Source organism: Orycteropus afer, unplaced genomic scaffold, assembly GCF_000298275.1.
Source record: "Orycteropus afer afer isolate SDZICR_OR568_19922 unplaced genomic scaffold, OryAfe1.0 scaffold00064, whole genome shotgun sequence".
In the NCBI taxonomy this organism is placed as follows: domain Eukaryota; kingdom Metazoa; phylum Chordata; class Mammalia; order Tubulidentata; family Orycteropodidae; genus Orycteropus; species Orycteropus afer.
The window spans coordinates 6,573,644-6,585,468 of NW_006921651.1; positions in this window are offsets into that span (position 1 = coordinate 6,573,644).

Consider the following 11,825-nt stretch of genomic DNA (forward strand, 5'->3'; position numbering starts at 1 on the left):
TGGTTAGCAGTCAAGTGCCTTAGGCACTATGCCACCAAGCTCCCAAAGGAAAGATTATGATATTGATATTTGGAATTACTCAAAGAAATAGTCCAATCAGGAGACCGGAGATTTGCTTACATTGAATGTGTCCTACCATATGCTTAAAGCCTCCTGTCGGCTTCATGGTGCTCCACTATTATACGTGAACAGACAGCCAAGGGTCATCAGTTATCTGTGGAAAAAGATCTGCCAAAACAGAAGGGGAAAAAAAATAAAAAACACGGAGGGCAAGAGATTATGCATGTGTGCGGGAGGAATGTGTCCTCAAAGTATCATTAACATTCTTAAAGGAGGAAGAGAAAATATTGCATCCAGATGCAGTGAAAAGAAGCATTCATAGAGCAAAAAAGAACTTTTGGAAATTAAAGTATGATGGCAGGAATTAAAAACTCAATAGAAGGTTTGAGAGATGAAATTGAGGAAGTCCCTAGAAAGCCAAAGAAAAGACAAAGACTTGGAAAATGAGAGGGAAAAAAAATATTTTAAAATAGAAGATCAACTCTGCAGATTCTAATAAGAGAGAACAAAGACAGAGGAAGGGGAGAAATCATCAATGAATTTATCCATAAACGTTTCTCAGAAATGAATGACAATCATTTATAGGTTGGAATTATGTGAAAATGGATCCAAACCAAGCTACAACGTCATGAAATTTTGGAAAACTGGGGACAAAAACAGTATCTTAAAAACAGCCATTTTCATGAGACTAATGAAGAGTAAGCTTCTCTAAAACAAGACAATAAACCAAGAAAGAAGGAGACATAGGACCCAGGAAGAGGAGAGAAGAAAAGTGAATTTCTAGAATGATGCTGAAGAGAATTCCCAGGATAACACATCTGCAACAGGCTTAGCGAGCACCAGCAGAGTTGGAGCAGGGAAGAGGGCTCTAGGAGACTTTTCTTCAAGAAAAGGAAATCAACAGAATACCTCATGTGACCAAATATACGGAGAAGAGATGTAGACAATTGGTAGAGAGATTGAGTTCAATTAATGGTAAGTACACAAAAAACTAAAAGAAAAGAAAGTTAATCATTAAAGTCAGAGAAAACAAAATGTTGAGCAAGAGAGAAAACATGGCTATATTACATGACTCGCGTGAACAACATCTCCATAGTCATAGTAGTACAAACACTGAGTATTGATCTAACCAAAATTACAACACAACTGTACTGGGAGGATAAGAGAAGGCTGAATGAAGTATGCACATGTTGATGAGAATGAATGAGTGTGTGTATGTCATAGTTGTGGTGATGGTGAAAAAGATACAGTTCTCATCTTCCATGGTGGAAAGTCAGCAAATAATATATAAACTGTTGTTGTTGTTGTTGTTATGTGCTACCAGAGCTCCTATGTCAGTGTGATTACCTCTGAGGAGCAGAGAATGGTGGGGAGAGGGGTAGATAGGGCACTGCTATTTTCAAGGCAAGCCTACTTGCCTCTAAACTATGTTTAACTTCCGTGTAAAATAAAAATAAAATACACAGAAACTACAGGAGTCTTTTCAAGTGAACAGAGAGCCCATCGGGACACACTCTTCTCATAATCTATTACCACAACCTTATCTTATCTCATATCTCACCAGCCTTCCCCTACTCTACTTCAAAGACACACCCATAACAGGGTACTCATAGAGGTAAAGGAAACACTGCTGAGTCTGGCATTTGCTCTCCCAGGATCCTGTTGGAGAGCCCTGGGATACCTCTCAATTGATGTAGTCCATTAAAGTAGATGACTTCTCGACAGGCAATTTAAAGGTTTCCTACTTAAGTCTATGGGTGGAGCACAAGGTTAAGTACTAGATTACTAACTGAAAGGTCTCCAGTTCAAATCCACCCAGAGGCACTTCGGAAGAAAGTTCTGGCAATCTACTTCTGAATGAGCATAGGCATAGAAAACCCTGTGGACCGTAGCTCTATGCTGAAACACGTCAGGTTGCCATGAGTCAGAATCAACTCCATGGCAACTGGATTGATTTTTTGGATTTTTTTTTTTTTTTTTAACATAAGCATGGGACTCTAAAAGTATCCCTAGTAAATTTTATTTATTGGAATCAATGGAGAGCTTTTTGAATCTTGATTCTTTCTTCCTAGCTTTTAAATATGCATTCTAGATTTATTTAATTGAAAATAGGATAAGCATGCCTCCTGTATCACAGATACATGGGTTGTCTAGGTCAGAGCCAAGGACATAGTAAAATGTTGTGTGAATGACATTTATAGAGAACAAATATTAAATATTAAAACCAGGTCTTTTCTATCTTAATTCCATTCCATCTTACATTCCATTGACTATATTGACTCCAAAACCTAGATCACCTTCTGTTTCTTCCTGGTTCTCGTCCTTTAAAGGCTGAAATGAGTTTGGGGTCCATCTGTCTTTGGCAGGTACTCATTCTTGCCAAGTCTTCAACAGCTGGGTAACAGAATTTAGTTTTTTAACCCTTTCACTTCACTGTGTTGCCATCACCAGGGATAAAAGACAGCCATACTATTAACTGTGGCTTGTTTTGTTTTGTTTTACTAAATATTACCCTTTACCTATCAAATTCTGGAATGTTTTCCCTGTTTCTTTCACTGGCAACTCTGCTGGCTCTGATTCTAAGGCTAGTCTGTAACAAAACTAAGGGGATCTGTTCAGAGGACAGAGTTGGAATAGCCCTGGTGGACTGCGTGTACTCAGCCATTCATTGCACAGCACTCAGGGGAGAAGAGAGGTTTATTAAAGATTAATTGAAAACAAAACAAAACATTTTACTATGTCCTTGGCTCTGACCTAGACAACCCTGTATCTGTGATAAAGGAGGCATGCTTATCCTATTTTCAATTAAACAAAGCTAGAATAGATATTTAAAAGCTAGGAAGAAAGAATCAGGATTCAAAAACCTCTCCATTGGTTCCAATAAATAAAATTTACTAGGGATACTTTTAGGAGCTCTGGTAGCATAGTGCCTAAGGCATTTGACTGCTAACCAGAAGGCTGGCGGTTCAAACCCACTGGCCGCTCCTCGGAAGGAAGATGGGGCAATCTACTTCTGTAGTGATACTGCCTCAGAAACCCAAGGAGGGTTCGCTATGAGTTGGGTCCGATTCGACAGCACACAACAGGGATACTTTTAGAGTTCCATACTTATGTTAAAAAATTAATTTCAAAGACATAGGATAGGAGAAGAGTTAGCTTAACAGTTCAAATGAAAAGTACTACAAGTCCTGACAGCAAACTTAGGGAGTTGACAGTAGGAAGTGGCTAGGAGTGGCTGCCCAAAAAGTAAATGTTCCTCTTCCTTTTCTTTCCTTTTTTTTTTTTTTTCCTTTTTTCATAAGGATAGTAGTCTTTACTTTGTTTTTGTTGAGCAGATGCACAGCAAATCATACACCAGTTCCACAGTTTCCACATGTACAGTTCAGTGACAGTGATTACATTCTTCAAGTTGTACAACTTGTCACTCTCCTTTTCTGAGTTGTTCCTCAGAACATAAACTCTGCCACTCTAAAATTCCTATCTAATCTTTCAAGTTGCTGTTGTCACTTTGATCCCATATACCAAACCAAACCAAACTCACTGCCCTTGAGTCCTTGAGTCGGATCCAACTCATAGCGACCCCTCCTTGGGTTTCCAAGGCGATATCACTACAGAAGTAGATTGCTTCATCTTCCTTCCAAGGAGTGGCTGGTGGGCTTGAACCTCCAGCCTTCTGGTTAGCAGTCAAGTGCCTTAGGCACTGTGCCACCAGAGCTCCTACAAGTAGTATCAGATCCCATACAGGTAGTTCTTAAAGGAGCATAATGCCCAAGGCAGATCTTTTTTTAATAGTTAAACTAAACTATTTAATTTCTTTTGGTTTTCAGGGACTATTTTTTGTTTAAATGCTCCTCTTTCTACTCCTCCTCAAACATAGGCAAGATTTTTTATGACATATCAATCAGCTCAGCAATAAATATTTACTGAGGGTCTGCTAGGTATGAGGAAGGTGCTGTGAGTTTGAGAACAAAGGAAGAACTCATGGATCTTTCAATAGGTTGAGAAGATAACATATACAGTAAGTCACTGGGTTACAGATGTCTGACTTCCTGCACCACTCCAACTTGCCCTTTAATACTATGTAAATTTGCCCTCATTTTGAAATGATTGAACCAACTCCTACTCAAAACAAAGTCTTCATCACAATCATCTTCACTTTGTTGTTGTCGTTAGGTACCCTCAAGTTGACTCTGACTCATAGTGACCTTATGTACAACAGAATGAAATACTGCCTGGTCCTGTGCCAGCCTCACAATCCTTGCTATACCTGAGCCCATTGTTGCAGCTGCTGTGTCAGTCCATCTGGTGAGATGTGGAGAGATTGGGACTCTCATACGTTGCTGGTGGAACTGTAAAATGATACAACCACTGTGGAAATCAATATGGTGATTCCTTAAAAAGTTGGAATTAGAAATACCATTTGATCTAGCAATCCTGTTACTAGGTATATATCCTAAAGAAGTGAGAGCCAGGACAAGAACAGATGTATGCACAGCCAGTGAGTAGTTCATCATAGCACTACTCACAATAGCAAAGAGATGGAAACAACCTAAGTGCCCATCAACAGAAAAACAGATAGCCAAACTATGGTACATACATACAATGGGATACTGTGCAACACTAAAGAATAATGTAGAATCTGTGAAACACTGTATAACATGGATAAACTTGGAGGACATATGCTGAGTTAAATAAGTCAATCACAGAAGGACAAATATTGTATTAGTTCACTATTGTAAAAACTCAAGGAAAGGTTTATATATGGAAGGAAACTTTGTTGTTTACCAGGGATGGGAAGGGAGGGGAAAGAACACCTCTAGATAGGTAGAGACAAGTATTGATTTGGGTGAAGGGAAAAGCAATATACCAAAGCAAGTGACCAACATGGTGGCACTGAGGAAAACAAAGACATAGAGAGGTACACAAGAGGTACAGTCAACAATGATAAACACTTTCACATATACAATATTGTGTTGGCAGTGATAACAAACATTAATCTATGAGTAAACAGATGAGTAGACAGGCTGAATGATCATGTATGTTTAGGCAAAAGGGAATATAAATAACCATGACCATATATAAGGTTGGCAATGATATTTCTACATACATATTTGTGTGTGCTGTGAGAATGTCCAAATATATAATAGAGCTAACAAGGGCCAAAGTTATGATAACTTCTTGGCCACAATCAACCACCCTAAGGGAATGAGTAGTTGGACCTGTGGGCTTGGGACCGTGGTCACAAGGGACATTAAGCTCAATTGGAATTACATACTACACAAAAACATTGTTCTACATTCTACTTTGGTGAGTAATTACTGGAGCCTTAAACACTTCCAAATGCCATTTAGATTCAATAATGGGTCTTTCCTCATCCAGAGCAAAGAAGAATGAAGAAAACCAAAGGTGCATGGAACAATTAGTCCAAGGGACTAGTAGACCATGTGATCCTAAGCCTATATGACTATGAGACCAATATAACTAGATGGCACCCAGCTACCACTGTCAACCACTCAGAAAGGGATCTGTGCAGGAGGAGATCCTGGATAGAGTGGGAGAACAATGTGGAACAAAACTCAAAATCATTAAAAAGACCAGGTTTATTGGTCTGATAGAGCCTCGTGAGATCCCTGAGACTATGGCCCCTGGTTACCCTTCAAGTCTGGAAATGAACTCATTCCCATGGCTTCCAGCCAAACAATAGACAGGCATGTAAGGCGAACATTTTACATCAAATAGATACATTCCTTATAGCGATCAGTCATGGTAGAACAGAAGGGCAATATTTGCACAGGGAAATAGCTCAGTGGGCAGGAATGCATAGGAAGAACACAGGGAAGAGGTAACTCCAGGGAGAAAGTAGAAGAGAGCTATTACATTGTGGGGAATTGTGGTCACTGTCATGAAACAAAATGTGTATGAATTGCTGTATGGACAATGAATTTGCTCTTTAAACTTTCACCCAAATCACAATTAAAAGGGAAAAAAAGGTACTACCAAGACAGTGAAAAGCCAGCATGTAAGCAATGTACTGAGTTGTACCCGTAGAACTGTTGAATCGGTGTATGTTGTCTATACTGTGTATATACTGTGTATATTCTCAACAACAAAAAAAAAAAAGATAAAAAAATAGATTAAAAAAAAAAGTGAAAAGACAACCCACAGAATGAGAGGAAATATTTGCAAATCATTTATTTGGTAAAGGACTAGTATCCAGAATGTAAGAGGAACTCTTATGACTCAACAATAAATAATAATTGGCAAAGGACTTGAATAGACATTTCCTTAAAGAATATATACAGATGTCCAATAAGCACATGGTCAACATCATTAATCACTAAAAAAAAAACAACTCACTGCCGTCGAGTTGATTCCAACTCATAGGGGTCACTAGGGAAACAAAAATCAAAACTACAATGAAAAAACACTTCATACCCACTAAACCCACTACTATCTAATTGATTCCAACTCATAGAGACTTCCATCGAGTTTCTAAGGCTGTTAATCTTTACAGAAGTATATTGCCTCATCTTCTTCCCCCAGAGTAGCTGGTGGCTTTGAACCTGTAACCTTCTGGTTAGCAGCCACATACCTTCCCCACTATGCCACCAAAGCTCATTTTTCACACCCACTAGGATGACTATAATCAGAAAGACAGATACTGAGAAGCGGTAGTGAGGATGTGGAGAAATTAGAACTTCATACAATAGTAGTGGGAAAACGGTCTGGCAGTTCCTTGAAGGTTAAACATAGAATTACCATATGACTCAGCAATTCCATTCCTCAGTACCTACCCAAGAAAACAGAACCGTATGTCCACACAAAAACATGAATGTTCACAGCAGCATTGTTCATCATAGCCAAAGGGTAGAAATGACCCAAATGTCCATCACTGGATAAATAAAATTGTGTTTACACATAAAATGGAACATTTTTTTAGCAATAAAAAGGAATGAAGCCATAGCATTATCAGATCCAGCAATTGTGTGCTAAGTTGTTCTGGTTACCTAGTGCTTCTCTGACAGGAATACACCACAAATGCGATGGCCTTAACAAACAGGAGTTTATTCTTACAATTTGGAGGCTTTAAGTCCAAGTTCAAAGTGCCAGGCTCTAGGGGCTGGGTGAAAGCCCCTCAACCTTGGGGTCCAGCTCTGCCTCCTGCTCCCAGCCCACTGGAGCTAGAGGCATTTCTTCACTCAGACAGCTGCTGGCTGCTGAGGCTGAGAAGCACCAAGGTTAACAAGTAAAAAGGCACAGTTCCAATGTTACCAAACCGCAGGCAGGCCATTCACTCAAGTCCATTGTAAGTCCCCAGCTTGGCGGAGCATAGCAGGCTGCTGAGCAACGACACGGCTCCATGCAGGGTCCGAGCGTGCCACAGGCTAGAGACCATTCCCAAAGCTTCTCCTTATATACAGGAAGCAGACCACATCCCAAAAGGCAGCTACTCAGCTGCTTGTGGTAGATCCCACCATGGAGCTGATTGCCAGTCTCATCATGGGGAATAACTACCACCAGCTGCCCAGCCACTCAACCAGGCCCAGTCAAGTTGACACACAAATATAACCACCACATAAGTATTTACCCAAATGAGAAAAAAACATAGGTCCATGTAAAAACCTACACACAAATGTCAGTACTTTCTGCATAATTTTTCTACAAACCTAAAACTGCTCTAGAAAATGATGTCTTAAAAAAAGAGAGAGAGAAAGAGAAATGAAGTACTGAGATGATCAGTGTGGATGAATTTGAAAGTATTATTCTAAAGGAAAAAACCTATCTAAATAACCATAATTTGTCTGTCAGTCATTCTTCCAAGTAAAAATTATATTATATGGAAAAAGGGGCCAATTCACCTCACAACTCAAATGGCTGCACAAACGCTTTCTTCAAGACAACCATAGTGGTTTCTCAGGAAGCATAGCGTAAGTGCTTTTAGGTGTACTTCCCATCCCATCACACAGAGTTTTAAAAAGACTTGTCCCTGCAGAGCAAGATTTAATAAAATCAATAACTGTACTCTGTTTATCAAGAACTATTGTTGTTGTCATCAAGTAAATTCTGAACCCATAGCAACCTCATATGTGCAGAATAGAACTGCCGTATGGATTTTTCTAGACCGTAATCTTTACTAGAACAGACCGCAAGGTTTTTCTCCCGCAGAGCCATTGGGTGAGTTAGTAGCTGAGCGCTTAACCATTGAGCCACCAGGGCTCCCTTTATCAAGAACATTCTGGCGTAAAACTGGAGTTTTGCCTCTGTACATGTGGCAGTGAAGAACACAGTGACCACCAGTACAGTTTGGTGGTAGTGCGTCGATCCTGCCAAGGAGCAAACGTGTTAACCATCACTGCTGGGGAACCATCAGTACAAGTGTCTGTGACAATCATTTTGACCTCAAAAAGCCCCTGAAAGGTTCTCAGGACCCTGAGGGGCCCATGCACCATATTTTGCAAATGTCTGCAGAAGACCACAGAAGAACTGATGTATTTGAATTATGGTGTGGGCAAAGACTATTGAACAAAATAATTTGTCTTGAAAGAAGTACAGCCATAATGCTTCTTAGTAGCAAGAATGGCCAGACTTCGTCTCTCATACTTGGCACGTTATTAAGAAGGGACCAGTTCCTGGAGAAGAATGTCATACTTGGTAAAGTAGAGGGTCAGCAAAAAAGGGGAAGACTGTCAACAAGATAAATCGACACAGTGGCTGCAACGATAGGATCAAACATAGCAGTGATTGTGAGGATGGCCCAGGACCAGGCAGCGTTTCATTCTGTTGTACATGGGGTCACTATGAGTTGGAACCAGCTCAGCACCTAACAACAGCTACTGCATTAAATGTTTCCCAGTCATGTTGTTGTTGTTATGTGCTGTCAAGTCATCTCTGACTCATAGCAACCTTATGTACAACAGAATGAAACACTCCCTCACAATCCCTACTGTACCTGAGCCCATCGCTACAGCCTCCACGTCAATCCATCTTGTTAAGGGCCTTCCCCTCTTTCGTTGAACCTCCCCTTTACCAACCATGATATCCTTCTCCAGAGAATGGTCCCTTCTGACAACATGACCAAAATAGATGAGACGAAGTTTGGCCATTCTCACTTCCAAGGAGCATTCTGGCTGCATTTCTTCCAGGACAGATAGTCCCCAAGTCATGCACCTAGCAAATTGTAGAATCAAGACTTAAAATTAGTCTTATGGACTTCTACTTAGTTCTCAATTGTACTGCCAGATAGGAAGTATAATGAGAATTCATATTACAACCAAATAACTATATTTCTATCCAGAGGCCTAGTCAGAAACACAATTAGTGGTGGCTCAAAAGTTAAGGGCTCGGCTGCTAACCAAAAAGTTAGTGGTTTGAATTCACCCAGTGGCTTCATGGGAAAAAGACCTGGCAAACTGTTTCCATACAGATTATAGCCTAGAAAAGCCTATGAGGCAATTCTACGTAGGGTCACTGAGTCAAAATTGACTGACAACACCTCACAACAACAAATAGTACTTTTAAGGACAAATCAGGTACATTGCAGTTGGTTGTGGAAGGCTACAGTCTACAACGGGAGCCCTAACTCCATTTTGAGTCTTGGCATTAGTTCAGATGCTATTTGAGTTCTGTATGTTACTTTCCCAATGTTTGCAAATCATTATGCAAGCAATGTATCCAGACAGAGCTTGGGCAACCCCAGGGAGGAGCAGTTTGACCTCAGGAAGAGTGTGATTGAAAGAAGATTAACTAGTATGATGCTCACACAAAGAACTAGGGAACTTGCCTGGGCATGACCTTAATGATGTACTGAAAATGGTCACATGTTGTCTAATTTAAGTTTAAAATGGGGTCCTGGTAATGTCTTGTAGTCACCATGTGGCTGTGATTTAGGGTTGCATGATCATGAATCATACCCTGATCATCAGGTAGAAAACCAAGAACCAATCCCTAAGCCTTTTTTAACCTGCAGTTATGTTTGTATCCAATCATGGCCCTTTCCTGCTTCTAAGTCCTGCCTGCAACAGTGATGGATTGACCTGCCACCAATCATGATCTTGAGATGATTCCCTTTGTTTTCTACATATATGAAAACCATTATATAGACATATTAATATTATTTAGATATAATATTCTGAATGAGGGAAACCGTCAGCATGAGGCCGATGGTGTCCACCGACTCACTTTTGCAGGCGGGAATATGTTTGAATCTGGGATCTTTTCGCACCTACCACACAAGTCATAAAGATAGTTTAAATAGATTTGCTTAAAACAATGAAGAGATGGGATACAGCTGGATAATCAAAAGAGACAAGGTTGACATCTGAAAATAAACTTACCTTTGGTTAAAGATAAAGCTTTGATGTACTTGAAATCATAGAGTCTTAAAACTAGGTGGGACTGGGGCCTATGAGGTAATCAAGTCCATTACCTCATCCCATGCAGCAACCGCTCAGGCTGCTGATAGGTTTTGGGAAGGAGTGATTTACCCCTCCCAAGATACTGTCCATGAAACCAAACCCCAAACCCACTGCAGTAGAGTTAGTTCCCTGATAGCTGTCCTTCCCCTGTCCCTCCACAGCCACACCCACCTTCCCACTTTAGTTTACTCCTTCACTCAGCCCTCTGGAGCCATAAATAATAGGTCTAGCTCTGCTTCTGCTTGGTATTTTAAGTTAACTACAAAGTTCCTTTTCCTCTGCAGTCTGAAAGTACAGGTAGTCCCTGACTTAGGGCTTACTGGAGTTACCAAGAATGACCCTTTGTGGGTTTTTTTTTTGTATATGTACATCTTATCCTTAATAATTTGTACCACATACAATGTTAAAATATATCTGTAAGTTTATATATTTTTTCCAGTCCCCCAAAGACAAATAAAGATTGGATTTATAGAGATACTGATAATAAAAGGCAGTGTCGTTGTTGTTGTTATATGCCGTTGAGTCGGACCCGATTCATAGCGACCCATCCTTGGGTTTCCGAGGCAGTATCACTACGGAAGTAGATTGCCCAACCTTCCTTCCGAGGAGTGGCTGGTGGGTTTGAACCACCAGGCTTCTGGTTAGCAATCAAGTGCCTTAGGCACTATGATACCAGAGCTCCCAATAAAAGGCAATAAATGGGGGGGGGGGGATGAAGTATTCAACTTAGATCTGATTTATGACAGAGTCATTGGAATGGAACTCTGTCGTAAGTCAGGGTCTACATGTACTAGTGTCTTTAACTTCCTGTTTTGTCTGAACCCACTCCAGAGGTTTTTATTTGTTTTAGAGGGCCCAGTGTTGTCTTTATTCATTTTGCTTCCAGCCCCACCTCTGCCATGCAGTGGTCCCAGCCCACCCCCTTCCATTATCCTGTTCCAGGCACTGTGTTCTCTGTGGAATTTCATCCCCAGCACAACCCTATAAAGTAGGTACCATCAACAGTCTCCTTTTTTATTAAGCCATTATAGTTTGAGGCTTTTGGTAACAATTGTGTAACCACCACCACACTCAAGAGGTGGAGTAATTCCCTCCCCTAAAAAGTTCTCTCCTGTGCCCTTAGTAATTGGTTAAAAATGGGATAATTGTGTACATACTATTTTCTAACTGGAATGTTTTTCACAGCATGATGTAATGACAGTCTTTCAATGGCAACAGATACAGTTTCACAGCATAACCTAAGTGGCTATATGTTGTTGTTGTTGTTATGTGCCGTTGAGTCGGCCCCGACTCATAGCAACCCCTCCTTGGGTTTCCGAGGCAGTATCACTATGGAAGTAGGATTGCCCA